Here is a 27,044-nt window from a genome sequence, read left to right on the forward strand (position 1 = left end):
CTTTGAAAAACACCAACAAATTCAACAACAACCTCAGCAATGATAAATATCAAAAAATTCAACAACAACAACCTCAACAATGATAAACACCAAAAATTCAACAACAACCTCAACAATGAAAAGCAGCGAAATAATCAATAAAAACCTCAACATTTAAAAACTCCAACAATTTCAACAACTACCGCAACAATGAAAATCCCCAAAGAATTCAACAACAAACTCAACATTGAAAATCAGCATCAAATTCAACAAAAATATCAACAATGATAAACATCAATAAATTCAAAATCAACCACAACATTCCCAAACAATAACAAATTCAACAAAAACATCAACAATGAAAACACAAAAAATTCAACAACAGCCACAACTTTGGATAACACCAACAAATTCAACAACCTCAATATTGAAAATCACCAACAAATTCATCGACAACCTCAACAATGAAAAACAGCAAAAAATTCAACAACAACCTCAACATGTAAAAACTCCAACAATTTCAACAACAACCTCAAGAATGAAAAACACCACAATATTCAAGAACAAACTTAACATTGAAAATCACCAACAAATTCAACAACAACCACAACAATGAATAACATCAAAAAATTCAACAACAACCCAAACATTCAAAAACAACAGCAAATTCAGCAAAAATCTCAACAATGAAAAACATCAAAAAATTCAGCATCAACCTGAACATTCCAAAACACCAACAAACACAACAAAAACCTCAACAATGAAAACACCAAAAAATTCAACAACAACCACAACTTTGAAAAACACCAACAAATTCAACAAACTCAATATTGAAAGTCACCAACAAATTCATCAACAACCTCAACAATGAAAAACAGCAAAAAAATTCAACAACAACGACCTCAGAAATGAAAAAAACCATAAAATTCAACAACAACCTCAACATTGAAAAACTCCAACAATTTCAACAACAACCTCAACAATTAAAAACACCAAAATATTGAACAACAAACTCAACATTGAAAATCACCAACAAATGCAACAACAACCTCAACAATGAAAAACATCAAAAAATTCATTAACAACTTCAACATTCAACAACTACAACAAATTCAACATAAACCTCAACAATGAAAAACAACAATAAATTCAACAACAACCTCAACTTTCAAAAACTTCAACAAATTCAACAACCTCAAGAATGAAAAACTCCAACAAATTCAACAACAACCTCAACAATGAAAATCACCAAATAATTCAACGACAACCTCAACATTCAAAAACAGCAAAAAATTCAACAAAAACCTCAACAATGCAAAACACCAAAAAATTCAACAACCTCAACTTTGAAAAACACCAACAACTTCAACAACCTCAACATTGAAAAACACTTACAAATTCAACTGCAACCTCAACTTTGAAAAATACAAAAAAGATTAAAAAAAACCACTGATAACACCAATAAATTCAACAACCTCAACATTGAAAATCACCAACAAATTCAACAACAACCTCAACAATGAAAAACATCTAAAAATTCAACAACAACCTCAACATTGAAAAAAACCAAAAAATTCAACAACCTCTTCATTGAGAAACAGCAACATACTCAACTGCAACCTTAACTTTGAAAAATAAAAAAAAGATTCAAAAATAATACATTCAATACACCAATAAATTCAACAACAACCTCAACATTGAAAATCACCAACAAATTCAACAAAAACCTCAACAATGAAAAACATCAAAAAGTTCATCAACAACCTCAACATTCAAAAACACCAAAAAATTCAACATAAACCTCAACAATGAAAAATCTCAAAAAATTCATCAACATCCTCAACATTCAAAAACATCAACAAATTCAACAACAACCTCAACACTCAAAAACACCAACGAATTCAACAAAAAACTCAACATTGAATAACAAAAAAAAATTCAACAACAACCTCAACAATGAAAAACACCAAAAAATTCAACAACAACCTCAACATTCAAAAACACCAAAAAATAAAAAAAACAACCTCAACATTCAAAAACCCCAACAAATTCAACCAAAATCTCAGCAATGAAAAACACCAAAAAATTCAACAACAACGTCAACTTTGAAATACACCAACAATTTCAACATCCTCAACATTGAAAAACACCAACAAATTCAACAACAACCTCAACATTGTAAAACCCCAACCAATTCAACAACAACCTCAACAATGAAAAGCACCAAAAAATTCAACAACAACCTCAAAGTTCAAAAACAACAACAAATTCAACAAAAAAACTCAACAATGAAAAACACCAAAAAATTCAACAACAACCTCAACTTTGAAAAACAACTTTGAAAAACACCAAAAGATTCAGCAACCTCAACATTGATAAACAGCAACCTCAACAATGAAAAACACCCACAAATTCAACAAGTACCGCAACAATGAAAAACACCAAATAATTCAACAGCAACCTCAACAATGAAAAACACCAAAAAATTCAACAACAAACTCAACATTGAAAATCATCAATAAAATCAACATCAAACTCAACAATTAAAAACATCGAAAAATTCAACAACAACCTCAACATTCAAAAACAACAACAAATTCAACAAAAAAAGTCAACAATGAAAAACACCAAAAAATTCAACAACAACCTCAACTTTGAAAATCACCAAAAAATTCAACAACCTCAACATTGAGAAACAGCAACAAATTCAACTGCAACCTCAACTTTGAAAAATACAAAAAGCTTCAAAAAAAAACATTGAATGCACCAATATTTTCAACAACAACCTCAATACTGAAAATCACCAAAAAATTCAACAACAACCTCAACATTTCAAAATACCAAAATATTCAACAACAACCTCAACTTTGCTAAACACCAACAAATTCAAAATCCTCAACATGGAAAAACGCCAACAAATTCAACTTCAACCTCAACAATGAAAAATCCCCAAAAATTCATCAACATCCTCAACATTCAATAACATCAACAAATTCAACAACAACCACAACACTCAAAAACACCAACGAATTCAACAAAAGCCTCAACATTGAATAACAACAAAAAATTCAACAACAACCTCAACAATGAAAAACACCAAAAAATTCAAAAACAACCTCAACATTCAAAAACACCAACAAATTCAACCAAAATCTCAGCAATGAAAAAAACCAAAAAATTCAACAACAACCTCAACTTTGAAAAACACCAACAATTTCAACATCCTCAACACTGAAAAACACCAACAAATTCAACAACAACCTCAACATTGAAAAACCCCAACCAATTCAACAACAACCTCAACAATGAAAAACACCAACAAATTCAACAACAACCTCAACATTCAAAAACACCAACAATTTCAACAACATCCCGAGCAATGAAAAACATCAAAAAATTCAACATCAACCTGAACATTCCAAAACACCAACAAATACAACAAAAACCTCAACAATGAAAACACCAAAAAATTCAACAACAACCACAACTTTGAAAAGCACTAACAAATTCATCAACAACCTCAACAATGAAAAACAGCAAAAAATTCAACAACAACGACCACAACAATGAAAAACACCATAAAATTCAACAACAACCTCAACATTGAAAATCTCCAACAATTTCAAAAACAACCTCAACAATTAAAAACACCAAAATATTGAACAACAATCTCAACATTGAAATTCACCAACAAATTCAACAACAACCTCAACAATGAAAAACATCAAAAAATTCAACAACAACTTCAACATTCAAAAACTACAACAAATTCAACATAAACCTCAACAATGAAAAACAACAATAAATTCAACAACAACCTCAACTTTGAAAAACACCAACAAATTCAACAACAACCTCAGCAATGATAAATATCAAAAAATTCAACAACAACAACCTCAACAATGATAAACACCAAAAATTCAACAACAACCTCAACAATGAAAAGCAGCGAAATAATCAATAAAAACCTCAACATTTAAAAACTCCAACAATTTCAACAACTACCGCAACAATGAAAATCCCCAAAGAATTCAACAACAAACTCAACATTGAAAATCAGCATCAAATTCAACAAAAATATCAACAATGATAAACATCAATAAATTCAAAATCAACCACAACATTCCCAAACAATAACAAATTCAACAAAAACATCAACAATGAAAACACAAAAAATTCAACAACAGCCAAAACTTTGGATAACACCAACAAATTCAACAACCTCAATATTGAAAATCACCAACAAATTCATCGACAACCTCAACAATGAAAAACAGCAAAAAATTCAACAACAACCTCAACATGTAAAAACTCCAACAATTTCAACAACAACCTCAAGAATGAAAAACACCACAATATTCAAGAACAAACTTAACATTGAAAATCACCAACAAATTCAACAACAACCACAACAATGAATTACATCAAAAAATTCAACAACAACCCAAACATTCAAAAACAACAGCAAATTCAGCAAAAATCTCAACAATGAAAAACATCAAAAAATTCAGCATCAACCTGAACATTCCAAAACTCCAACAAACACAACAAAAACCTCAACAATGAAAACACCAAAAAATTCAACAACAACCACAACTTTGAAAAACAACAACAAATTCAACAAACTCAATATTGAAAGTCAGCAACAAATTCATCAACAACCTCAACAATGAAAAACAGCAAAAAAATTCAACAACAACGACCTCAAAAATGAAAAAAACCATAAAATTCAACAACAACCTCAACATTGAAAAACTCCAACAATTTCAACAACAACCTCAACAATTAAAAACACCAAAATATTGAACAACAAACTCAACATTGAAAATCACCAACAAATGCAACAACAACCTCAACAATGAAAAACATCAAAAAATTCATTAACAACTTCAACATTCAACAACTACAACAAATTCAACATAAACCTCAACAATGAAAAACAACAATAAATTCAAAAACAACCTCAACTTTCAAAAACTTCAACAAATTCAACAACCTCAAGAATGAAAAACTCCAACAAATTCAACAACAACATCAACAATGAAAATCACCAAATAATTCAACGACAACCTCAACATTCAAAAAAAGCAAAAAATTCAACAAAAACCTCAACAATGCAAAACACCAAAAAATTCAACAACCTCAACTTTGAAAAACACCAACAACTTCAACAACCTCAACATTGAAAAACACTTACAAATTCAACTGCAACCTCAACTTTGAAAAATACAAAAAAGATTAAAAAAAAACCACTGATAACACTAATAAATTCAACAACCTCAACATTGATAATCACCAACAAATTCAACAACAACCTCAACAATGAAAAACATCTAAAAATTCAACAACAACCTCAACATTGAAAAAAACCAAAAAATTCAACAACCTCTTCATTGAGAAACAGCAACAAACTCAACTGCAACCTTAACTTTGAAAAATAAAAAAAGATTCAAAAATAATACATTCAATACACCAATAAATTCAACAACAAACTCAATATTGAAAATCACCAAAAAATTCAACAACAACGTCAACTTTGAAAAACACCAAGAAATTCAAAAATCTCAACATGGAAAAACACCAACAAATTCAACAACAACCACATCTTTTAAAAATACAAAAAGGTTCAACAAAATAAAAATTGATAACACCAACAAATTCAACAACAACCTCAATATTGAAAATCACCAACAAATTCAACATCAACCTCAACTTTGTAAAACACCAACAAATTCAAAAACCTCAACATGGAAAAACACCAACAAATTCAAACACAACCTCAACATTGAAAATCACCAACAAATTCAACAACATCCTCAACAATGAAAAACACCAACAAATTCAACAAAAACCTCAACCAAGAAAAACACAAAAAAATTCATCAACAACCTCAACATTCAAAAACACCAACAAATTCAACAAAAACCTCAACAATGAAAAACACCAATAAATTCAACAACCTCAAGATTGAAAATCACCAAAAAAATTGAACAAAAACCACAGCAAAGAAAAACACCAAAAAATTCACAAACACCCTCAACTTTGAAAAACAACAAAAAATTCAACAACCTCAACAATGAGAAACAGCAACAAATTCAATTGCAACCTCAACTTTGAAAAATACAAAAAGATTCAAATAAAAACATTGAATACACCAATAAATTCAACAACAACCTCAACATTGAAAATCACCAACAAATTCAACAAAAACCTCAACAATGAAAAACATCAAAAAGTTCATCAACAACCTCAACATTCAAAAACACCAAAAAATTCAACATAAACCTCAACAATGAAAAACACCAAAAAATTCAACAACCTCAACTTTGAAAAACACCAAAAAGTTCAACAACCTCAACATTCAAAAACACCAACAAATTCAACAGAATCCTTTACAATGAAAAACACCAAAAAATTCAACAACAACCTCAACATTGAAAATCACCAACAAATTCTAACAAAAACCTCAACAATGAAAAACACAAATAAATTCAACAACCTCAACATTGAAAATCACCAAATCATTCAACAAAAACCTCAACTATGAAAAACACCAAAAAATTCAACAACAACCTCAACTTTGAAAAACACCAAAAAATTCAACAACCTCAACATTGAGAAACAGCAACAAATTCAACTGCAACCACAACTTTGAAAAATACAAAAAGGTTCAAATAAATACATTGAATACACCAATAAATTCAACAACAACCTCAACATTGAAAATCACCAACAAATTCAACAAAAACCTCAACAATGAATAACATCAAAAAATTCATCAACTACCTCCACATTCAAAAACAGCAAAAAATTCAACAAAAACCTCAACAATGCAAAACACCAAAAAATTCAACAACAACCTCAACTTTGAAAAACACCAACAATTTCAACAACCTCAACATTGAAAAACACTTACAAATTCAACTGCAACCTGAACTTTTTAAAATACAAAAAAGATTAAAAATAACCACTGATAACACCAATAAAATCAACAACCTCAACATTGAAAATCACCAACAAATTCAACAACAACCTCAACAATGAAAAACATCTAAAATTTCAACAGCAACCTCAACTTTGAAAAACACCAAAAAATTCAACAACCTCTACATTGAGAAAGAGCAACAAATTCAACTGCAACCTTAAAATTGAAAATCACCAACAAATTCAACAACAACCTCAACAATGAAAAACACCAATAAATTCAACAACCTCAAGATTGAAAATCACCAAAAAAATTGAACAGAAACCTCAGCAATGAAAAGCACCAAAAAATTCACAAACAACCTCAACTTTGAAAAACAGCAAAAAATTCAACAACCTCAACAATGAGAAACAGCAACAAATTCAATTGCAACGTCAACTTTGAAAAATACAAAAAGATTCAAATAAAAACATTGAATACACCAATAAATTCAACAACAACCTCAATATTGAAAATCACCAACAAATTCAACAACAACCTCAACTTTGAAAAACACCAACAAATTCAAAAACCTCAACATGGAAAAACACCAACAAATTCAACCTCAACCTCAACATTGAAAATCACCAAGAAATTCAACAAGAGGCTCAACATTGAAACTCACCAACAAATTCAACAACAACCTCAACTTTGAAAAACACCAAAAAATTCAACAACATCAACATTGAGAAACAGCAACAAATTCAACTGGAACCTCAACTTCGAAAAATACAAAAAGATTCAAATAAAAACATTGATTACACCAATAAATTCAACAGCAACCTCAAAATTGAATATCACCAACAAATTCAACATCAACCTCAACTTTGAAAAACATCAACAGATTCAACAGAATCCTCAACAATGAAAAACACCAAAAAATTCAACAACAACCTCAACATTGAAAATCACCAACAAATTCAACAAAATCCTCAACAATGAAAAACACCAATAAATTCAACAACCTCAACATTGAAAATCACCAAAAAATTGAACAAAAACCTCAACAATGAAAAACACCAAAAAATTCAACAGCAAACTCAACTTTGAAAAACCCCAAAAAATTCAACAACATCAACAATGAGAAACAGCAACAAATTCAATTGCAACCTCAACTTTGAAAAATACAAAAAGATTCAAATAAAAACATTGAATACACCAATAAATTCAAAAACAACGTCAACATTGAAAATCACCAACAAATTCAACAAAATTCTCAACAATGGAAAACATCAAAAAGTTCATCAACAACCTCAACATTCAAAAACACCAAAAAAATTCAACAAAAACCTCAACAAAGAAAAACACCAAAATTTTCAACAACAACCTCAACAATGAAAAACACCAAAAAATACAACAACAAACTCAACATTGAAAATCACCAACAAATTCAAAAACCTCAACATGCAAATACACCAACAAATTCAAACACAACCTCAATATTGAAAATCACCAACAAATTCAACAACAACCACAACTATGAAAAACACCAACAAATTCAACAACAACCTCAACAATGAAAAACACCAACAAATTCAACAAAAACCTCAACCAAGAAAAACACCAAAAAATTCATCAACATCCTCAACATTCAAAAACACCAAAAAATTGAACAAAAACCTCATCAATGATAAACACCAAAATATTCAAAAACAACCACAACTTTGAAAAGCACCAAAAAATTCAACAACCTCAACAATGAGAAACAGGAACGAATTCAATTGCAACCTCAACTTTGAAAAATGCAAAAAGATTCAAATAAAAACATTGAATACACCAATAAATTCAACAACAACATCAACATTGAAAATCACCAACAAATTCAACAAAAACCTCAACAATGAAAATCATCAAAAAATTCATCAACAACCTCCACATTCAAAAACAACAAAAAAATTCAACAAAAACCTCAACAATGAAAAACACCAAAAATTTCAAGAACAACCTCAAAAATGAAAACCACCAAAAAAATCAACAACAAACTCAACATTGAAAAACACCAACAAAGTGAACAACAACCACAACAATGAATAACATCAAAAAATTCAACAACAACCCAAACATTCAAAAACAACAACAAATTCAACAAAAATCTCAACAATGAAAAACATCAAAAAATTCAACATCAACCTGAACATTCCAAAACACCAACAAATACAACAAAAACCTCAACAATGAAAACACCAAAAAATTCAACAACAACCACAACTTGGAAAAACACCAACAAATTCAACAAACTCAATGTTGAAAGTCACCAACAAATTCATCAACAACCTTAACAATGAAAAACAGCAAAAAATTCAACAACAACGACCTCAACAATGAAAAACACCATAAATTTCAACAACAACCTCAGCAATTAAAAACACCAAAATATTGAACAACAAACTCAACATTGAAAATCACCAACAAATTCAACAACAACCTCAACAATGAAAAACATGAAAAAAATTAAACAACAACCTCAACATTCAAAAACTACAACAAATTCAACATAAACCTCAACAATGAAAAACAACAATAAATTCAACAACAACCTCAACATTCAAAAACTTCAACAAATTCAACAACCTCAAGAATGAAAAACTCCAACAAATTCAACAACAACCTCAACAATGAAAATCACCAAATATTTCAACGACAACCTCAACATTCAAAAACACCAACAAATTCAACAAAAACCTCAACTTTCAAAAACACCAACAAATTCACCAACCTCAACATTGAAACACTCCAACAAATTCAACACCAACCTCAGCAATGAAAAGCATCAAAAAATTCAACAAAAACCTCAACAATGAAAAACACCAACAAATTCAACAAGTACCACAACAATGAAAAACACCAAAAAATTCAACAACAACCTCAACAATGAAAAACACCAAAAAATTCAACGACAAACTCAACATTGAAAATCATCAACAAATTCAACATCAACCTCAACAATGAAAAACATCAATAAATTCAATAACAACCTCAACTTTAAAATACACCAAAAAATTCAACAACCTCAACATTGAGAAACAGCAACAAATTCAACTGCAACCTCAACTTTGAAAAATACAAAAAGATTCAAAAAAAAAAATTGAATACACCAATAAATTCAAAAACAAACTCAATATTGAAAATCACCAAAAAATTCAACTACAACCTCAACATTAAAAAACACAAAAATATTCAACAGCAACCTCAACTTTGAAAAACACCAACAAATTTAAAAACCTCAACAATGATAAACACCAACAAATTCAACAACAACAACCTCAACAATGATAAATATCAAAAAATTCAACAACAAAAACCTCAACAATGATAAACACCAAAAAATTCAACAACAACCTCAACAATGAAAAGCAGCGAAATAATCTATAAAACCTCAACATTTAAAAACTCCAACAATTTCAACAACAACCGCAACAATGAAAATCCCCAAAAAATTCAACAACAAACTCAACTTTGAAAAACACCAACAAATTCAAAAACCTCAACATGGAAAAACACCAACAAATTCAACAGCAACCTTAACTTTTAAAAATACAAAAAGGTTCAACAAAATAATAATTGATAAAACCAACAAATTCAACAACAACCTCATAAATGAAAAACACCAACAAATTCAACAAAAACTTCAACAATTAAAAATCCCAAAAAAATCATCAACATCCTCAATATTCAAAATCACCAACAAATTCCACAAAAACCTCAAAAATGAAATACACCAAAAAATTCAACAACAACATCAACATTGAAAAACATCAACAAATTCAACAACAAGCTCAACATTCAAAAACACCAACAAATTCAACAAAAGTCTCAACATTGAATAACACCAAAAAATTCAACAACAACCTCAACATTGAAAATCACCAACAAATTCAACAAAAACCTCAACAATGAAAAACACCAATAAATTCAACAACCTCAACATTGAAAATCACCAAAAAATTGAACAAAAACCTCAACAATGAAAAACACCAAAAAATTCAACAGCAAACTCAACTTTGAAAAACCCCAAAAAATTCAACAACATCAACAATGAGAAACAGCAACAAATTCAATTGCAACCTCAACTTTGAAAAATACAAAAAGATTCAAATAAAAACATTGAATACACCAATAAATTCAAAAACAACGTCAACATTGAAAATCACCAACAAATTCAACAAAATTCTCAACAATGGAAAACATCAAAAAGTTCATCAACAACCTCAACATTCAAAAACACCAAAAAATTCAACAAAAACCTCAACAAAGAAAAACACCAAAAATTTCAACAACAAACTCAACATTGAAAAACACCAACAAATTCAAGAACAACCTCAACTTTGAAAAACACCAACAAATTCAAAAACCTCATCATGGAAAAACAGCAACAAATTCAAACACAACCTCAACATTGAAAATCACCAACAATTTCAACAACAACCTCAACAATTAAAAACACCAAAATATTGAACAACAAACTCAACATTGAAAATCACCAACAAATGCAACAACAACCTCAACAATGAAAAACATCAAAAAATTCATTAACAATTTCAACATTCAACAACTACAACAAATTCAACATAAACCTCAACAATGAAAAACAACAATAAATTCAACAACAACCTCAACTTTCAAAAACTTCAACAAATTCAACAACCTCAAGAATGAAAAACTCCAACAAATTCAACAACAACCTCAACAATGAAAATCACCAAATAATTCAACGACAACCTCAACATTCAAAAACAGCAAAAAATTCAACAAAAACCTCAACAATGCAAAACACCAAAAAATTCAACAACTTCAACTTTGAAAAACACCAACAACTTCAACAACCTCAACATTGAAAAACACTTACAAATTCAACTGCAACCTCAACTTTGAAAAATACAAAAAAGATTAAAAAAAACCACTGATAACACCAATAAATTCAACAACCTCAACATTGAAAATCACCAACAAATTCAACAACAACCACAACAATGAAAAACATCTAAAAATTCAACAACAACCTCAGCATTGAAAAAAACCAAAAAATTCAACAACCTCTTCATTGAGAGACAGCAACAAACTCAACTGCAACCTTAACTTTCAAAAATAAAAAAAGATTCAAAAATAATACATTCAATACACCAATAAATTCAACAACAAACTCAATATTGAAAATCACCAAAAAATTCAACAACAACGTCAACTTTGAAAAACACCAAGAAATTCAAAAATCTCAACATGGAAAAACACCAACAAATTCAACAACAACCACATCTTTTAAAAATACAAAAAGGTTCAACAAAATAAAAATTGATAACACCAACAAATTCAACAACAACCTCAATATTGAAAATCACCAACAAATTCAACATCAACCTCAACTTTGTAAAACACCAACAATTTCAACAACCTCAACATGGAAAAACACCAACAAATTCAAACACAACCTCAACATTGAAAATCACCAACAAATTCAACAACATCCTCAACAATGAAAAACACCAACAAATTCAACAAAAACCTCAACCAAGAAAAACACAAAAAAATTCATCAACAACCTCAACATTCAAAAACACCAACAAATTCAACAAAAACCTCAACAATGAAAAACACCAATAAATTCAACAACCTCAAGATTGAAAATCACCAAAAAAATTGAACAAAAACCACAGCAAAGAAAAACACCAAAAAATTCACAAACACCCTCAACTTTGAAAAACAACAAAAAATTCAACAACCTCAACAATGAGAAACAGCAACAAATTCAATTGCAACCTCAACTTTGAAAAATACAAAAAGATTCAAATAAAAACATTGAATACACCAATAAATTCAACAACAACCTCAACATTGAAAATCACCAACAAATTCAACAAAAACCTCAACAATGAAAAACATCAAAAAGTTCATCAACAACCTCAACATTCAAAAACACCAAAAAATTCAACATAAACCTCAACAATGAAAAACACCAAAAAATTCAACAACCTCAACTTTGAAAAACACCAAAAAGTTCAACAACCTCAACATTCAAAAACACCAACAAATTCAACAGAATCCTTTACAATGAAAAACACCAAAAAATTCAACAACAACCTCAACATTGAAAATCACCAACAAATTCAACAAAATCCTCAACAATGAAAAACACCAATAAATTCAACAACCTCAACATTGAAAATCACCAAAAAATTGAACAAAAACCTCAACAATGAAAAACACCAAAAAATTCAACAGCAAACTCAACTTTGAAAAACCCCAAAAAATTCAACAACATCAACAATGAGAAACAGCAACAAATTCAATTGCAACCTCAACTTTGAAAAATACAAAAAGATTCAAATAAAAACATTGAATACACCAATAAATTCAAAAACAACGTCAACATTGAAAATCACCAACAAATTCAACAAAATTCTCAACAATGGAAAACATCAAAAAGTTCATCAACAACCTCAACATTCAAAAACACCAAAAAAATTCAACAAAAACCTCAACAAAGAAAAACACCAAAATTTTCAACAAAAACCTCAACAATTAAAAAACACCAAAAAATTCAACAACAACGTCAACTTTGAAAAACACCAACAAATTCAACAAAAAACTCAACATTGAAAATCACCAAAAAATTCAACATCAACCTTAACATTGAAAAACTACAAAAATTTCAACAACAACCTCAACAATGAAAAACACCAAAAAATTCAACAACAAACTCAACATTGAAAAACACCAACAAATTCAAGAACAACCTCAACTTTGAAAAACACCAACAAATTCAAAAACCTCAACATGCAAAAACACCAACAAATTCAAACACAACCTCAATATTGAAAATCACCAACAAATTCAACAACAACCACAACTATGAAAAACACCAACAAATTCAACAACAACCTCAACAATGAAAAACACCAACAAATTCAACAAAAACCTCAACCAAGAAAAACACCAAAAAATTCATCAACAACCTCAACATTCAAAAACACCAAAAAATTGAACAAAAACCTCAACAATGATAAACACCAAAAAATTCAAAAACAACCACAACTATGAAAAGCACCAAAAAATTCAACAACCTCAACAATGAGAAACAGCAACAAATTCAATTGCACCCTCAACTTTGAAAAATGCAAAAAGATTCAAATAAAAACATTGAATACACCAATAAATTCAACAACAACATCAACATTGAAAATCACCAACAAATTCAACAAAAACCTCAACAATGAAAATCATCAAAAAATTCATCAACAACCTCCACATTCAAAAACAACAAAAAATTCAACAAAAACCTCAACAATGAAAAACACCAAAAATTTCAAGAACAACCTCAAAAATGAAAACCACCAAAAAAATCAACAACAAACTCAACATTGAAAAACACCAACAAAGTGAACAACAACCACAACAATGAATAACATCAAAAAATTCAACAACAACCCAAACATTCAAAAACAACAACAAATTCAACAAAAATCTCAACAATGAAAAACATCAAAAAATTCAACATCAACCTGAACATTCCAAAACACCAACAAATACAACAAAAACCTCAACAATGAAAACACCAAAAAATTCAACAACAACCACAACTTGGAAAAACACCAACAAATTCAACAAACTCAATGTTGAAAGTCACCAACAAATTCATCAACAACCTTAACAATGAAAAACAGCAAAAAATTCAACAACAACGACCTCAACAATGAAAAACACCATAAATTTCAACAACAACCTCAGCAATTAAAAACACCAAAATATTGAACAACAAACTCAACATTGAAAATCACCAACAAATTCAACAACAACCTCAACAATGAAAAACATGAAAAAAATTAAACAACAACCTCAACATTCAAAAACTACAACAAATTCAACATAAACCTCAACAATGAAAAACAACAATAAATTCAACAACAACCTCAACATTCAAAAATTTCAACAAATTCAACAACCTCAAGAATGAAAAACTCCAACAAATTCAACAACAACCTCAACAATGAAAATCACCAAATATTTCAACGACAACCTCAACATTCAAAAACACCAACAAATTCAACAAAAACCTCAACTTTCAAAAACACCAACAAATTCACCAACCTCAACATTGAAACACTCCAACAAATTCAACAGCAACCTGAGCAATGAAAAGCATCAAAAAATTCAACAAAAACCTCAACAATGAAAAACACCAACAAATTCAACAAGTACCGCAACAATGAAAAACACCAAAAAATTCAACAACAACCTCAACTTTGAAATACACCAAAAAATTCAACAACCTCAACATTGAGAAACAGCAACAAATTCAACTGCAACCTCAACTTTGAAAAATACAAAAAGATTCAAAAAAAAAATTGAATACACCAATAAATTCAACAACAAACTCAATATTGAAAATCACCAAAAAATTCAACTACAACCTCAACATTAAAAAACACAAAAATATTCAACAGCAACCTCAACTTTGAAAAACACCAACAAATTCAAAAACCTCAACAATGATAAACACCAACAAATTCAACAACAACAACCTCAACAATGATAAATATCAAAAAATTCAACAACAAAAACCTCAACAATGATAAACACCAAAAAATTCAACAACAACCTCAACAATGAAAAGCAGCGAAATAATCAATAAAACCTCAACATTTAAAAACTCCAACAATTTCAACAACAACCGCAACAATGAAAATCCCGAAAAAATTCAACAACAAACTCAACTTTGAAAAACACCAACAAATTCAAAAACCTCAACATGGAAAAACACCAACAAATTCAACAGCAACCTCAACTTTTAAAAATACAAAAAGGTTCAACAAAATAATAATTGATAAAACCAACAAATTCAACAACAACCTCATAAATGAAAAACACCAACAAATTCAACAAAAACTTCAACAATTAAAAATCCCAAACAATTCATCAACATCCTCAATATTCAAAATCACCAACAAATTCCACAAAAACCTCAAAAATGAAATACACCAAAAAATTCAACAACAACATCAACATTGAAAAACATCAACAAATTCAACAACAAGCTCAACATTCAAAAACACCAACAAATTCAACAAAAGTCTCAACATTGAATAACACCAAAAAATTCAACAACAACCTCAACATTGAAAATCACCAACAAATTCAACAAAAACCTCAACAATGAAAAACACCAATAAATTCAACAACCTCAACATTGAAAATCACCAAAAAATTGAACAAAAACCTCAACAATGAAAAACACCAAAAAATTCAACAGCAAACTCAACTTTGAAAAACCACAAAAAATTCAACAACATCAACAATGAGAAACAGCAACAAATTCAATTGCAACCTCAACTTTGAAAAATACAAAAAGATTCAAATAAAAACATTGAATACACCAATAAATTCAAAAACAACGTCAACATTGAAAATCACCAACAAATTCAACAAAATTCTCAACAATGGAAAACATCAAAAAGTTCATCAACAACCTCAACATTCAAAAACACCAAAAAATTCAACAACAACCTCAACAATGAAAAACACCAAAAAATACAACAACAAACTCAACATTGAAAATCACCAACAAATTCAAAAACCTCATCATGGAAAAACAGCAACAAATTCAAACACAACCTCAACATTGAAAATCACCAACAATTTCAACAACAACCTCAGCAATGAAAAACATCTAAAAATTCAACAACAACCTCTACTTTGAAAAACACCAAAAAATTCAACAACCTCAACATTGAAAAACAGCAACAAATTCAACTGCAACCTCAACTTTGAAAAATACAAAAAGATTCAACAACAACCTCAACATTGAAAAACTCCAACAATTTCAACAGCAACCTCAACAATGAAAAACACCAAAAAATTCAACAACAAACTCAACATTGAAAATCACCAACAAATTCAACAACAACCTCAACTTTGAAAATCTCCAACAAATTCAAAAACCTCAACATGGAAAACGACCAACAAATTTAACCACTACCTCAACATGGAAAATCACCAACAAATTCAACAACAACCTCAACAATGAAAAATACCAACAAATTCAACAAAAAACTCAACAAAGAAAAACACCAAAAAATTAATCAACAACCTTAACATTCAAAAACACCAACAAATTCAACAACAACCTCAACAATGAAAAACACCAAAAAATTCATCAACAACCTCAACATTCAACAACACCAACAAATTCAACAGAAACATCAACAATTAAAAAACACCAAAAAATTCAACAACAACGTCAACTTTGAAAAACACCAACAAATTCAACAAAAAACTCAACATTGAAAATCACCAAAAAATTCAACATCAACCTTAACATTGAAAAACACCAACAAATTCAAGAACAACCTCAACTTTGAAAAACACCAACAAATTCAAAAACCTCAACATGCAAAAACACCAACAAATTCAAACACAACCTCAATATTGAAAATCACCAACAAATTCAACAACAACCACAACTATGAGAAACACCAACAAATTCAACAACAACCTCAACAATGAAAAACACCAACAAATTCAACAAAAACCTCAACCAAGAAAAACACCAAAAAATTCATCAACATCCTCAACATTCAAAAACATCAACAAATTCAACAACAACCTCAACACTCAAAAACACCAACGAATTCAACAAAAACCTCAACATTGAATAACAACAAAAAATTCAACATCAACCTCACCAATGAAAAACACCAAAAAATTCAACAACAACCTCAACTTTGAAAAACACCAACAATTTCAACATCGTCAACATTGAAAAACACCAACAAATTCAACAACAACCTCAACATTGTAAAACCCCAACCAATTCAACAACAACCTCAACAATGAAAAACACCAAAAAATTCAACAACAACTTCAACGTTCAAAAACAACAACAAATTCAACAAAAAAACTCAACAATGAAAAACACCAAAAAATTCAACAACAACCTCAACTTTGAAAAACAACTTTGAAAAACACCAAAAGATTCAGCAACCTCAACATTGATAAACAGCAACCTCAACAATGAAAAACACCCACAAATTCAACAAGTACCGCAACAATGAAAAACACCAAATAATTCAACAACAACCTCAACAATGAAAAACACCAAAAAATTCAACAACAACCTCAACATTCAAAAACAACAACAAATTCAACAAAAATAGTCAACAATGAAAAACAACAAAAAATTCAACAACAACCTCAACTTTGAAAAACACCAAATAATTCAACAACCTCAACATTGAGAAACAGCAACAAATTCAACTGCAACCTCAACTTTGAAAAATACAAAAAGATTCAAAAAAAAACAATGAATACACCAATATTTTCAACTACAACCACAATACTGAAAATCACCAAAAAATTCAACAACAACCTCAACATTGCAAAACACCAAAATATTCAACAACAACCTCAACTTTGCTAAACACCAACAAATTCAAAATCCTCAACATGGAAAAAAAACAACAAATTCAACTACAACCTCAATATTGAAAATCATCAACAAATTCAACAACAACCTCATTAATGGAAAACACCAACAAATTCAACAAAAACCTCAACAATGAAAAACCCCAAAAAATTCATCAACATCCTCAACATTCAAAAACATCAACAAATTCAACAACAACCTCAACACTCAAAAACACCAACGAATTCAACAAAAACCTCAACATTGAATAACAACAAAAAATTCAACAACAACCTCAACAATGAAAAACACCAAAAAATTCAACAACAACCTCAACATTCAAAAAACCCAACAAATTCAACCAAAATCTCAGCAATTAAAAACACCCAAAAATTCAACAACAACGTCAACTTTGAAAAACACCAACAATTTCAACATCCTCAACATTGAAAAACACCAACAAATTCAACAACAACCTCAACATTGAAAAACCCCAACCAATTCAACAACAACCTCAACAATGAAAAACACCAACAAATTCAACAACAACCTCAACATTCAAAAACACCAACAATTTCAACAACATCCCGAGCAATGAAAAACATCAAAAAATTCAACATCAACCTGAACATTCCAAAACACCAACAAATACAACAAAAACCTCAACAATGAAAACACCAAAAAATTCAACAACAACCACAACTTTGAAAAGCACTAACAAATTCATCAACAACCTCAACAATGAAAAACAGCAAAAAATTCAACAACAACGACCACAACAATGAAAAACACCATAAATTTCAACAACAACCTCAACATTGAAAATCTCCAACAATTTCAAAAACAACCTCAACAATTAAAAACACCAAAATATTGAACAACAATCTCAACATTGAAATTCACCAACAAATTCAACAACAACCTCAACAATGAAAAACATCAAAAAATTCAACAACAACTTCAACATTCAAAAACTACAACAAATTCAACAAAAACCTCAACAATGAAAAACAACAATAAATTCAACAACAACCTCAACTTTGAAAAACACCAACAAATTCAACAACAACCTCAGCAATGATAAATATCAAAAAATTCAACAACAACAACCTCAACAATGATAAACACCAAAAATTCAACAACAACCTCAACAATGAAAAGCAGCGAAATAATCAATAAAAACCTCAACATTTAAAAACTCCAACAATTTCAACAACTACCGCAACAATGAAAATCCCCAAAGAATTCAACAACAAACTCAACATTGAAAATCAGCATCAAATTCAACAAAAATATCAACAATGATAAACATCAATAAATTCAAAATCAACCACAACATTCCCAAACAATAACAAATTCAACAAAAACATCAACAATGAAAACACAAAAAATTCAACAACAACCACAACTTTGGATAACACCAACAAATTCAACAACCTCAATATTGAAAATCACCAACAAATTCATCGACAACCTCAACAATGAAAAACAGCAAAAAATTCAACAACAACCTCAACATGTAAAAACTCCAACAATTTCAACAACAACCTCAAGAATGAAAAACACCACAATATTCAAGAACAAACTTAACATTGAAAATCACCAACAAATTCAACAACAACCACAACAATGAATAACATCAAAAAATTCAACAACAACCCAAATATTCAAAAACAACAGCAAATTCAGCAAAAATCTCAACAATGAAAAACATCAAAAAATTCAGCATCAACCTGAACATTCCAAAACACCAACAAACACAACAAAAACCTCAACAATGAAAACACCAAAAAATTCAACAACAACCACAACTTTGAAAAACACCAACAAATTCAACAAACTCAATATTGAAAGTCAGCAACAAATTCATCAACAACCTCAACAATGAAAAACAGCAAAAAAATTCAACAACAACGACCTCAAAAATGAAAAAAACCATAAAATTCAACAACAACCTCAACATTGAAAAACTCCAACAATTTCAACAACAACCTCAACAATTAAAAACACCAAAATATTGAACAACAAACTCAACATTGAAAATCACCAACAAATGCAACAACAACCTCAACAATGAAAAACATCAAAAATTTCATTAACAACTTCAACATTCAACAACTACAACAAATTCAACATAAACCTCAACAATGAAAAACAACAATAATTTCAACAACAACCTCAACTTTCAAAAACTTCAACAAATTCAACAACCTCAAGAATGAAAAACTCCAACAAATTCAACAACAACCTCAACAATGAAAATCACCAAATAATTCAACGACAACCTCAACATTCAAAAACACCAACAAATTCAACAAAAACCTCAACAATTAAAAACACGAAAAAATTCAGCAACAACATCAACTTTGAAAAACACCAACAAATTCAACAACTTCAACATTGAAAAACACCAACAAATTCAACTGCAACCTCAACTTTGAAAAATACAAAAAAGATCAAAAAAAACCATTGATAACACCAATAAATGCAATAACCTCAACATTGAAAATCACCAACAAATTCAACAACAACCTCAGCAATGAAAAACGTCAAAAAATTCAACAACAACCTCAACAATGAAAAACACCAACAAATTCAACAAGTACCGCAAAAATGAAAAACACCAAAAAAATTCAACAAAAACCTCAATATTGAAAATCTCCAAAAAATTCAACAACATCCTCAACATTGAAAAACACCAAAATATTCAACAACAACCTCAACTTTGAAAAACACCAACAAATTCAAAAACCTCAACAATGATAAACACCAAAAAATTCATTAACAACCTCAACTTTGAAAAACACCAACAAATTCAACAAGAACCTAAGCAAGGATAAATATCAAAAAATTCAACAACAACAACCTCAACAATGATAAACACCAAAAAATTCAACAACAACCTCAACAATGAAAAGCAGCGAAATAATCAATAAAAACCTCAACATTTAAAAACTCCAACAATTTCAACAACTACCGCAACAATGAAAATCCCCAAAGAATTCAACAACAAACTCAACATTGCAAATCAGCATCAAATTCAACAAAATATCAACAATTATAAACATCAATAAATTCAAAATCAACCACAACATTCCAAAACAATAACAAATTCAACAAAAATCTCAACAATGAAAAACATCAAAAAATTCAACATCAACCTGAACATTCCAAAACACCAACAAACACAACAAAAACCTCAACAATGAAAACACCAAAAAATTCAACAACAACCACAACTTTGAAAAACACCAACAAATTCAACAAACTCAATATTGAAAGTCAGCAACAAATTCATCAACAACCTCAACAATGAAAAACAGCAAAAAATTCAACAACAACGACCTCAACATTGAAAAACACCATAAAATTCATCAACAGCCTCAACATTGATAAACTCCAAAAATTTCAACAACAACCTCAACAATTAAAAACACCAAAATATTGAACAACAAAGTCAATATTGAAAATCACCAACAAATTCAACAACAACCTCAACAATGAAAAACATCAATAAATTCAACAACAACTTCAACATTCAAAAACTACAACAAATTCAGCATAAACCTCAACAATGAAAAACAACAATAAATTCAACAACAGCCTCAACTTTCAAAAACTTCAACAAATTCAACAAACTCAAGATTGAAAAACTCCAACAAATTCAAAAACAACCTCAACAATGAAAATCACCAAATATTTCAACGACAACCTCAACATTCAAAAACACCAACAAATTCAACAAAAACCTCAACAATTAAAAACACGAAAAAATTCAACAACAACATCAACTTTGAAAAACATCAACAAATTCAACAACCTCAACATTGAAAAACACCAACAAATTCAACTGCAACCTCAACTTTGAAAAATACAAAAAAGATCAAAAAAAACCATTGATAACACCAATAATTGCAAGAACCTTGAAAATCACTAACAAATTCAACAACAACCTCAGCAATGAAAAACATCAAAAAATTCCACAACAGCCTCAACAATGAAAAACACCAACAAATTCAACAAGTACCGCAACATTGAAAAACACCAAAAAATTCAACAACAACCTCAACAATGAAAAACACCATTAAATTCAACAACAAACTCAACATTGAAAATCAATAACAAATTCAACATCAACCTCAACAATGAAAAACATCAAAAAATTCAACAACAACCTCAACATTCAAAAACAACAACAAATTCAACAAAAAAACTCAACAATGAAAAACACCAAAAAATTCAACAACAACCTCAACTTTGAAAAACAACTTTGCAAAACACCTAAAGATTCAACAACCTCAACATTGATAAACAGCAACCTGAACAATGAAAAACACCCACAAATTCAACTAGTACCGCAACAATGAAAAACACCAAATAATTCAACAACAACCTCAACAATGAAAAACACCAAAAAAATTCAACAACAAACTCAACATTGAAAATCATCAACAAAATCAACATCAACCTCAACAATGAAAAACATCAAAAAATTCAACAACAACCTCAACATTCAAAAACAACAACAAATTCAACAAAAAAACTCAACAATGAAAAACACCAAAAAATTCAACAACAACCTCAAATTTGAAAAACACCAAAAAATTCAACAACCTCAACATTGAGAAACAGTAACAAATTCAACTGCAGTCTCAACTTTGAAAAATACAAAAAGATTCAAAAAAATCATTGAATGCACCAATATTTTAAACAACAACCTCAATAATGAAAATCACCAAAAAATTCAACAACAACCCCAACATTGAAAACCACCAAAATATTCAACAACAACCTCAACTTTGAAACACACCAACAAATTCGAAATCCTCAACATGGAAAAACACCAATAAATTCAACTACAACCTCAATATTGAAAATCACCAACAAATTCAACAACAACCTCAACATTCAAAAACACCAACAAATTCAACAAAAAGCTCAACAAATAAAAACAGGAAAAAATTCAACAACAACATCCACTTTGAAAAATACCAACAAATTCAACAACCTCATCATTGAAAAACACCAACAAATTCTACTGCAACCTCAACTTTGAAAAATACAAAAACGATTTAAAAAAAAACCATTGATAACACCAATAAATGCAACAACCTTAACATTGAAAATCACCAACAAATTCAGCAACATCCTCAGCTATGAAAAACATCAAAAAATTCAACAACAACCTCAATAATGAAAAACACCAACAAATTCAACAAGTACCGCAACAATGAAAAACACCAAAAAATTCAACAACAACCTCAACAATGAAAAACACCAAAAAATTCAACAACAAACTCAACATTGAAAATCATCAACAAATTCAACATCAACCTCAACAATGAAAAACATCAACAAATTCAGCAACAACCTCAGCATTCAAAAACAACAACAATTTCAACAAAAACACTCAACAATGAAAAACACCAAAAAATTCAACAACAACCTTAACTTTGAAAAACACCAAAAAAATTCAACAACCTCAAATTTGGGAAACAGCAACAAATTCAACTGCAATCTCAACTTTGAAAAATACAAAAAGATTCAAAGAAAAACATTGAATGCACCAAATATTTCAACAACAACCTCAATATTGAAAATCACCAAAAAATTCAACAACAACCTCAACATTGAAAAACACCAAAATATTCAACAACAACCTCAACATTGAAAAACATCAACAAATTCAACAACAACCTCAACATTCAAAAACACCAACAAATTCAACAAGAACCTCAACATTGAATAACAACAAAAAATTCAACAACAACCTCAACAATGAAAAACACCAATAAATTCAACAACAACCTCAACATTCAAAAACACCAAAAAATAAAAACAACAACCTCAACATTCAAAAACACCAACAAATTCAACAAGAACCTCAACATTGAATAACAACAAAAAATTCAACAACAACCTCAACAATGAAAAACACCAAAAAATTCAACAACAACCTCAACATTCAAAAACACCAAAAAATAAAAACAACAACCTCAACATTCAAAAACACCAACAATTTCAAACAAAACCTCAACATTGAATAACAACAAAAAATTCAACAACAACCTCTACAATGAAAAACACCAAAAAATTCAACAACAACCTCAACATTCAAAAACACCAACAAATTCAACCAAAACCTCAACTATGAAAAACACCAAAAAATTCAACAACAACCACAACACTGAAAAATACCAACAAATTCAACAACAACCTCAACTTTGAAAAACACCAACAAATTCAACAACCTCAACATTGAAAATCTCCAAACAATTCAACAACAACCTCAACAATGAAAAACACCAAAAAATTCAACAACAACCTCAACAATCAAAAACACCAACAATTTCAACAACAACCTCAGCAATGAAAAACATCAAAAAATTCAGCAACAATCTCAACAATGAAAAACACCAAAAAAATGAATTGTAACCTCAAAATTGAAAAACTCCAAGAATTTCAACATCTACCGCAACAATTAGACACACGAAAAATTCCACAACAAACTCAGCATTGAAAATCACCATCAAATTCAACAAAAACCTCAACAATGAAAAACACCAAAAAATTCATCAACATCCTCAACATTCAAAAATACCAAAAAATTCAACAAAAACCTCAACAATGAAAAACACCCAAAAATTTAACAACAACATCAACAATAAAAAACACCAACAAATGCAACAACAACCTCAACATTGAGAAACACGAACAAATTCAACAAGAACCTCAACATTGAAAAACACCAAAAATTTCCATAACAACCTCAACATTCAAAAACACCAAAAAATAAAAACAACAACCTCAACATTCAAATTCACCAACAAATTCAACCAAATCCTCAACAATGAAAAGCAACAAAAAATTCAACAACAACCTCAACTTTGAAAAACACCAACAAATTCAACAACCTCAACATTGAAAAACACCAACAAATTCATCAACATCCTCAACAATTAAAAACAGCAAAAATTCAACAACAACGACCTCAACAATGAAAAACACCAAAAAATTCAACAAGAACCTCAACATTGAAAATCTCCAACACTTTCAACAACAACCTCAACAATGAAAAACAACATAATATTGAACAACAATCTCAACATTGAAAATCACCAACAAATCCAACAACAACCTCAACAATGAAAAACATCATAAAATTCAACAACAACCTCAACGTTCAAAAACAGCAACAAGTTCAACATAAACCTCAACAATGAAATACACCAAAAAATTCAACAACAACCTCAACTTTCATAATATCCAAAAAATTCAACCAACTCAACTTTGAAAAATACCAACAAATTCAACAAAAACCTCAACATTCAACAACACCAACAAATTCAACAAAAACCTCACCACTGAAAAACACCAAAAAATTCAACAACACCTCAACTTTGAAAAACACCAACAGATTCAACAACCTCAACATTCAAAACAACCAACAAATTCAACACATACCTCAACAATGAAAAACACCAAAAAATTGAATAAATCCCTCAACTTACAAAAACACCAACAAATTCAACAACCTCAACATTGAAAAACATCAACAAATTCAATGACAACCTCAACAATGAAAGTCACAAAAAAATTCAACGACAACCTCAACATTCAAAAACACCAACAAATTCAACAAAAACCTCAACAAATAAAAACAGGAAAAAATTCAACAACAACATCCACATTGAAAAATACCAACAAATTCACAACCTCAACATTGAAAAACACCAACAAATTCAACTGCAACCTCAACTTTGAAAAATACGAAAAAGATCAAAAAAAACACCAATAAATGCAACAACCTCAACATTGAAAATCACCAACAAATTCATTAACAACCTCAACTATGAAAAACACCAACAACTTCAACAACCTCAACATTGAAAAACACCAACAATTTCATCAAAAATTCAACCAAATCCTCAACAATGAAAAACACCAAAAAATTCAACAACAACCTCAACTTTGAAAAACACCAACAAATACAACAACCTCAACATTGAAAAACGCCAACAAATTCATCAAATACCTGAACAATGAAAAACAACAAAAAATTCAACAACAACGACTTCAACAATGAAAAACAACAAAAAATTCAACAACAACCTCAACATTGAAAATCACCCACAAATTCAACAACAACCTCAACAATGAAAAAAATCAAAAAAATCAACAACAACGACCTCAACAATGATAAACACCAACAAATTCAACAACAACCTCAACAATGAAAAACACCGAAATATTGAACAACAAACTCATCATTGAAAATCACCAACAAATTCAACAAAAACCTCAGCAATGAAAAACACCAAAAAATTCAACAACAACCTCAACAATGAAAAACACGAAAAAATTCAACAACAACCTCAACTTTCATAAACACCAAAAAATACAACAACGACCTCAACAAGGAAAAACACCAAAAAATTCAACAACAACCTCAACAATGAAAAACACCGAAATATTGAACAACAAACTCATCATTGAAAATCACCAACAAATTCAACAAAACCTCAACAATGAAAAACAGCGAAAAATTCAACAACACATCAACTTTGAAAAACACAAACAGATTCAACAACGTCAACAATCAAAACAATCAACAAATTCAACACATACCTCAACAATGAAAAACACCAAAAAATTGAACAACTTCCTCAACTTTCAAAAATACGAACAAATTCAACAACCTCAACA

This window comes from Cetorhinus maximus, chromosome 34 (assembly GCF_964194155.1).
Source record: "Cetorhinus maximus chromosome 34, sCetMax3.hap1.1, whole genome shotgun sequence".
NCBI classification, from domain to species: domain Eukaryota; kingdom Metazoa; phylum Chordata; class Chondrichthyes; order Lamniformes; family Cetorhinidae; genus Cetorhinus; species Cetorhinus maximus.